The following is a 7,354-nucleotide window of genomic DNA, read 5'->3' as shown; positions in this document are numbered from 1 at the left end:
TTCCTCACAGCAACTGGAGTTGTCTTTTTTGTTTTTTTAAAGATTTTATTTATTTTATTTGATAGACAGAGATCACAAGTAGTCAGAAAGGCAGGCAGAGAGAGAGGGGGAAGCAGACTCCCCACTGAGCAGAGAGCCCGATGCGGGGCTTGATCCCAGGACCCTGAGACCATGACCTGAGCCGAAGGCAGAGGCTTTAACCCACTGAGCCACCCAGGCATCCCCAGAGTTGTCTTTTGAACTATAAGTAGATCACATCCTGTTCTTCCTTAAAAAATCTTCCCATGACATCCCCCTGTACTCAGAATAAAATCCAGACCTGAGGCTGATGGTGGCCTTCAAGGCCCTGTGTGATCTGGCCCAGCATCAGGTGCGCTCAGGCGCAACGCCTTCCACCGGGGTCTGGAAGCACACCTCTCAGAGTCCTTGCGCCTGACAGTCCCGCTGCCAGCGCTGGCCCCCTCCTCTCTGAACCACCCATCCTGTTGTACCGTTTCACTTGTCCTTGTTTAATAGTCTTCAGAACTTTTATCACTTTCTGAAATTGTCTTGTTTGTTCTTCTGTTTAATGTCTGCCCTCCCCTCCATGTGAGCTTCGTGAGAGAGGGAATCTAATCTCTTAGAAAACACTGCTTGACCAGCACCTGGCAGGGTATCCTGATGGTAACAGGTGCCCCGCAGAGGTTTTTGAATGACTGAATGAATGAACATAAAATTTGGCTGTGATCTGCATCTCCTGGCTCTTCCTGGTCTAGTTTTTCCTTTTGTATTCTAATTAAACTTGGGAGGAATTACCAACTGGCTGACCAAGTAAGAGTGAAGGCTCTGTAGGGCATGGAATTCTTGTCCAGAAGATGGTTAAGCCCTGATGAATCAGGTTAGAACAGATATTTGGAAGTCTGGGGACTGTGAGATGTAGGAGAATTTCCCATCCTTAAGTTTGAGACCTGGATGTCAGAGAGTTTACTGACAGTCAAGCATTGTATACATTTGTGTTTTCCAAACTGGCTGAATGACACCGTGAACACAGGGGCCTCTCAAGAGTTTTCTTGGGCAGACAAGTTCATTAACTAGTTTACTAATATACCTCCTGCCTCCATTCTGACACTTGTGTTTCCATTAGACTAGTTAAGTTTCACTTTGTCCCTGTCCTGAAGGAGATCCTATAGGATTGTTTTTCAAAGCAAATGCTGCCATGAAAATCCCCTGTTTGCCCCTCACTGGAGAGCATTTGGGATCTTAACCTGAAACTTTGGTAATGCACATGGGTTCCCATCAGATGGAGGTGAAAGGGGGTGCTTGCTTCCCTGTTAATTAATTCTTTATCCTTTGTGGCCATTCTCCTTGCAGACATTGACCCTCTTTTATGCCTAGTTGCCAAAGACACACCTGCCCTAGCCCAAAGCCCCAGATTTACCAGTTCTCACCAATCAGAATATAGTAGTAGAGAGGAAGGTGTTCATCATTATTCAGTTGAGAAGCTGAAGAATTTTCTAGATAATAGACAACAAAAAAAGTGAAGCCATTCTAATCCAAAGATTTTTAGGAAATATTATTGGTGTCATGATACTTATAGGAATCATGGGGCAGGAACTCAATGTTGTGTCTTACTCCAAGAAGTACCTTTAGGAAAAAAAAGCTTATGTAAGATTCCTCCATGACATCTAGTGGAGGCATTCTAGGGAAGGACAAATGAAGCAAGGCTACAGATGTGATTTTTATCCTTCATCTGAACAATTTTCTTCAACAAGGTCTTATCTATTCATTTTTGTCTTAAAAGTAATTTTAATGTTTATTTATAAGAGAATCATTCTCATTTTCTTTTTGTGCACTCTTTGACTTTTGTGAAATGTGAGCACATAACAATCTTCCAGATAAGTGCAGGACTAAGGGTATCTCTTAGATCTATGGATGTTCTTCCCTATCCAAGCATCATGAGATTTAAACTCAAATCATATGAATGCTACATGTCACTAGAAAGACCTTCACAAAACTGATGACCAGTGAAACACATTGGCCAAGATATTCATATGTCACAAAATTTTAATGTACAATTAAGTTTCATAAAAAGAGGGATTTTTGTCTTGTTTATTGCTGTGCTTCCAGCATCAAAAGAGAACCTAGCATATGGTAGGCACCAAAAATATTTGTTTTCAAATTAAATAGTGTGTTTAACTCAGACAGTTTTCTTTACCACATGACTTCTCTGAGTCTTATTATGTTCATGGATATAGCAGAGCTCTAAGAGGAGTCACTGGCATGCCTTATCCCCCAAACATATTTGACCCTGGGTCACTCTGGGAGATATCATCTACTGGAACAGTGTTTCACATAACACAATTTGGGAAGTGCTGGATTAAACTAAAAAAAAAAAAATTCTAAGGCAAAAGGGAATGCAGGTGGTGTATTCAACTTGAAAACATTAAATCTACAATTTAAGTTAAGTACCTTTGGCTGACCTATATTTTTTGATCCTTGGAAACAGGAAAAATGGAAAAGAGGATAAAGGAGAGCGAGATCTGAGATGAAAAAAGTAGCAGTTCTTTGGATTGCAGAAAAACAATTCCACCTGCTCTGGGCCTGGCAGGCAGTTCACGGACAATGACAGGGTTCTCATGAAACCCAGTGATAACAATTGTCCAGAGTGGCTTTACTTTGTAAAGGCTTGTTTGAAGTCTGTCTGCTCAGCTGACTGTGACCAAGATGGGAGGACATTGACGGTTGGGTCTTTCCTCTCCTTTTCCATGTGGGTGCATCTACCCTCTTTCATGCTCTAGGACACATATTTGTCGGAAGTCTGGGTTCATTCTTACACAGGAAATTAGGCACAGAAGGTAAGCGGGTAAGACTGCAGATTTTGAAGACAAGCTGATGATTTGATGGTGAATATCCTCAGTGAGTGATCTTAGGCCTGTCGCTTAATGTCCCTGTGTTTCCATTTTCTCTTCTGGAAAGATGGGGATGGTGATGACATTTATCTTGTAATACTGTGAGGGTCAAATGAGATGAAATGTGTGTACTGACCATAGCAACTTGCTGTAATTATTGTTATCATTGGTAATGGCAACAAAAATGATATTTCTGGGAGCTCACTTAACTCATAACATATGTTTCAATTAAAAAACATGTATATTTCTGAGAACTCTGCATTTAGTATTTTCTAAGAAGACCCTGGAAGTTCTTTCTTTTACTGCAAAGCACATACTTCAAAATCTACTTGCTTAGGGAGGTTGATGTGTGGTTTTGATGGTGGCTGTGCAGTGGGAAGAGGGATCCTCTTGCAAAGGGGGACCCTCTCACCTCCTGCCATTGATTCCTCTCTCTAAAGAAAATAAAATGAATAATGCTCAGTCTGGAGGGAAAAAAGGAAGAAACATTTGGATTCTTCTCTCTCGAGCCAGTAGCTCAAGATACCTTCTTAATTCATTTTCAACCCACTTTTTTTCTTGCTCAAAAAGTTCCCATGTCAGAAGTCTTTAACTCTAGTTCTCCAAACTCTGCTCTACTCTGTGAATAAAATGCAGCCCAGCAGAAGAGAAGCAGCCCTTCCCACATGTGATTTGTGAAGGCAGGGTGGGCCCAAGTGCCTGTCCCAGGACGTACTGGGCTCCACCCTTGGCTCCTAGGTCATGATCTCACTTGTCAGTGGGCTTCATTGTGTCCTAAGGGGTCAGCCTCCCACCTGGAGAAAGACTTTCAGCCTGAAACTCTACAGTGAAAATACACACATTAATGGCTGCTCATGTATAAGGGTTGGATTAGATTTAATTTACAAAGCAGGTGGTTTAGGCCCAATTGCATATTTATCCAGCAAATAAATACTGTACTGTAGTCCAAGTATCTAGACCAATGCCCGGCAAATAGTAGGCACTCATACGTACTTTTTGAATAAAGAGATATCGAATTCAAAACTTGTGAAGTATAAAAGGGAAATCAAACCAAACAAGGGCCCTAAGCCCTCTGTCCAGATCATTCCTACTGTCCCCATGTGAGTAGTATGCAAATAAGGTGAAAAAAGTCAAATTAAACAGGAGCGATTGTAGGAAAATGCTGCCATTTCCCCCTTCTGCTCTCATCCCGTCTCCCCAAAGGAAATGGCTGAAAACAGTGAGTTTTGTGATTGTTTCTGTAAAGTGATTATTCGTGTAGGAGCACATACACAGGGGCATGTTACAGATATAACAGGTGACAAACACAGAAGAGAGATTTTCAAGGTGGGGTCTACCAACAAGCCACACGAAGTCCAGCTGCCTCAGAAACACGTGGTTTGCTCATTAACAAGTTAGATTCCAGTACACACTCTGATCTGGTCATCTGGGCGGGCCCTGGGATTTGCCTTTCTTCAAGCTTTTCCAGGGAGTGTATTATGGGAACTGGGGTGTCCATAAGGATCAGGAGTCCTTAAGACTTTTAAGGTGGTTCAGGCTTTACTCCTGATCCTACCTCATCATGGTATTGGTGGAACCCTTAGCTAATGGTGGGCAGAGCATAGCTCTGGTCTTCTGCCATGTGTACCCTCTGACCTTATCCACCTGCTTCCCTTTTATCGAATTCTCTTCGGCCTTTCTTCCTGATCCATATCTTTTGCCAAATCAAATTTGCTGAATTTGTTGCTTCACTGGAGCCAATATGGGTATTAATTGCAGGTAATTTGAAGTCTTTCTGCCCTCAACTTCTCAGCTTATGTGTGCCTTTCCATTTCTAGCAGGAGCTCTGGCTGTCCTTACTTGGGATTGTTCTGCTGCACAGATCTGAGCAATGCTAGAACTTCAAGTATATTTGTTCTTCTGTAGGAATCTCCTTCTGAAAAATGTCTGTTTATGATGATCACGAGAGTATCTCTGTCCTTCCTTCTCTTCCACTCACTCTAATCAGCTGGGTCCAACCCCACATCTGGGCTTGGGTCTCTCTGCATTGTGCAGATGGACCTTCTGTAGGTTTTTCTGGATTTTTAGGCAGAAGAGGACAACCTCTTAGGTTTAACAGTATTGGAAAAATTCTCTCCAGAGTATAGACGCCATGTGCTCCAAGGATGGCACTGTTGAATATGGGTAGAAAGCTGGAGCCCAGGCCTTGCCCCTGTGTTCAGGTCATTGAGGACAGTCTCTGCTCTCAGGCAGCTTACATGTGAAGGGATGAGCAGGAGGAAAGCAAAGGAGCTGACTCTGCCAACTAAGGTTCAAAAAGCATCTGACTTACATGCAAACTACCACCATAAAAAGAGATAGATCCTAGTAAAGGAGTGTGTCTATCACCAGGTTATATATGACCTTAGCAGAGCGCTCTTTCTCCATCAAGATTCTGGGTGGAGGAGTGACATAGCTGACCCTGGTTGGAAAATGACGGCTCTAATTACTACATAGATCAGTTGCAAGAGGGGTGGGGCTAGAGCAGGGAGAGCAGTGCGGTGGTATTGTCGTAAGACACGAAGGCTAGAGATAGTGGTGACTGGCACCAGGGTGCTTGCATCAAGATAGGAAGAAATGGTTGGAGGCCATGCAGAAACTGCCTGACTCCTGAGGTCTGGGGCCTCCTGAAATACACAGACCGCCAAAGTCACCCAGTTCACCTTTTAGTTTCACCTCGAAGGCCTGTCATCACAAGATGACCTGAGAACTTCTGCCAGCAAGTTGACAACATCTGGCCAAGAGTGAAACATCTGGAACCTTCATGTTCCCATATGGTTCAGGTCATTTGTTTCACAGTGTGCAGTTTTTGAGCTAGTGCGGCCTGAGAGGCAGGGTGGTGGGGCTGGGAGACCCTGCCTCTCCCGCAGGTCCTGCCCCGACCTGCCCTACTCACTGCGTAGGTCGCTGCTCTAGCCCCAACCTCCCTGCTCTAAGAGGAGAGGTGCAAAGGAGGGGCTTTCCAAGGACATTTCCACCTTTGGTAGGTGATGGTTCTTAGTTTATGGAGGCCCGGGCTCTGGGTAAGTATTCCAGGAAGGATGTGGGGCAACTGTTTTGTTTTCTCTTTTCTCACTTATTTAAATTCTTATTTTTAAAATGACACCAACATCCCTGAGAACCTGTATGTCAAGTTCAAAAGTGAGTGACTGCATTCAAGCTTGTTTCCCTCTGGAAGCTTCTATTCTACCTTCTTGCTTGGAGAACAGTCACCCCAATTCTCCTTGACACCCTGTGGCAGCAAGCTGCTTGGGATGGGGAAAAAAAAAAGCATTTTCCTAGAATGTTTCATTTAGTTCAGGCCGTGGACGACTCTGGGAGTCTGGGAGGCTGCCTTAGGATGAGCCTATTTATACTGCTGGGTTCTCCTTGGATGTGATTGTTAACAATCGTCAAAGACTTTGGCAAACGCCCCCCCAGTTTCTGCACAGCTCGCCACCACTGCTCGAATGGGGGATGCTAGCTGCCCTCTTCCTGTGTGTGTGCCTGAATCTGACCAGAAAAGATGCATATGGCCTGGTGAGGTGAGATAGCCAAGAGTAAACATTATGGGAGCCTTCCTTCCTTCTAGACATTTCTTGGGAGGGTTTTCTTCTTATCCATTTAAGAGAGGCAGTGGGCTGTGAGGTTTGCACCAGAAAACAATCTTTGTAAATACATTCTGTGAGCTCTACAGGCCAGGGTCCGCCAAGAGCAAAGGCTGTGGTTAACGAGGCTTCTTTAGCTATAACCAAGGCCCGGCGCTACTTAAACATCCCAGAACGGGTTTGTAGTAGCAGTCTAGCTGATGCTGAGCAAAGAGTTAGAGGACCAGAAAAGTACAGTAATTCAGGCTTCTCATCACCTCCTCCAGATAGTTTGCTGGTCAGACCTCCCCAGAGATCACAGGCCCATGATTTTTGTTGTTGTTTTTTTTTTTTTTAAGAAATTTTTATTGAACAAATTTGATAGCAACATGGTTTAAGTTTAAGGTATACAGTGTGTTACCTTGACACATTTATAGGTTGCAGTATGATTGATGAGATTGCAGGATTTATCATGCATTGTAATTACAAGGCACTATTGTTGTCCATACTCATCAAACTGTGCATTAGATCCTCATGGCTTATGTACTAGGAGCCACAAGTTTACACAATTAAACTCCAGCACTCTTATCTCCTTCCCCCCCATCCACTGGTAACCACCGTCTTACTCTCTGTTTTTACAGGTTTTGCTTTTTCCGATGCCACATATAAGTGATATCAGGCAGTACTTGTCTCCCAACTAACATTTAATGAGCACAGCCCTTCACCTGCACCACCTCACTGAGCCACACCTGCGAGGTAGGTGTTAGTATTTCATTGGCAGATAAGGATGCTAAGATTTGGAGATACACCTGAAGTCATGCAGTTAGTGGCAGACTGCGGACGGCCTGGCCCAGGAGCCTGATGGAGATGCTCCTATCATGC

This window comes from Enhydra lutris, unplaced genomic scaffold (assembly GCF_002288905.1).
Source record: "Enhydra lutris kenyoni isolate GAN:26980312 unplaced genomic scaffold, ASM228890v2 scaffoldscaffold22, whole genome shotgun sequence".
NCBI lineage: Eukaryota > Metazoa > Chordata > Mammalia > Carnivora > Mustelidae > Enhydra > Enhydra lutris.
The sequence above is the reverse complement of the archived record's forward strand: the minus strand, read 5'-3'. Positions refer to the sequence as shown.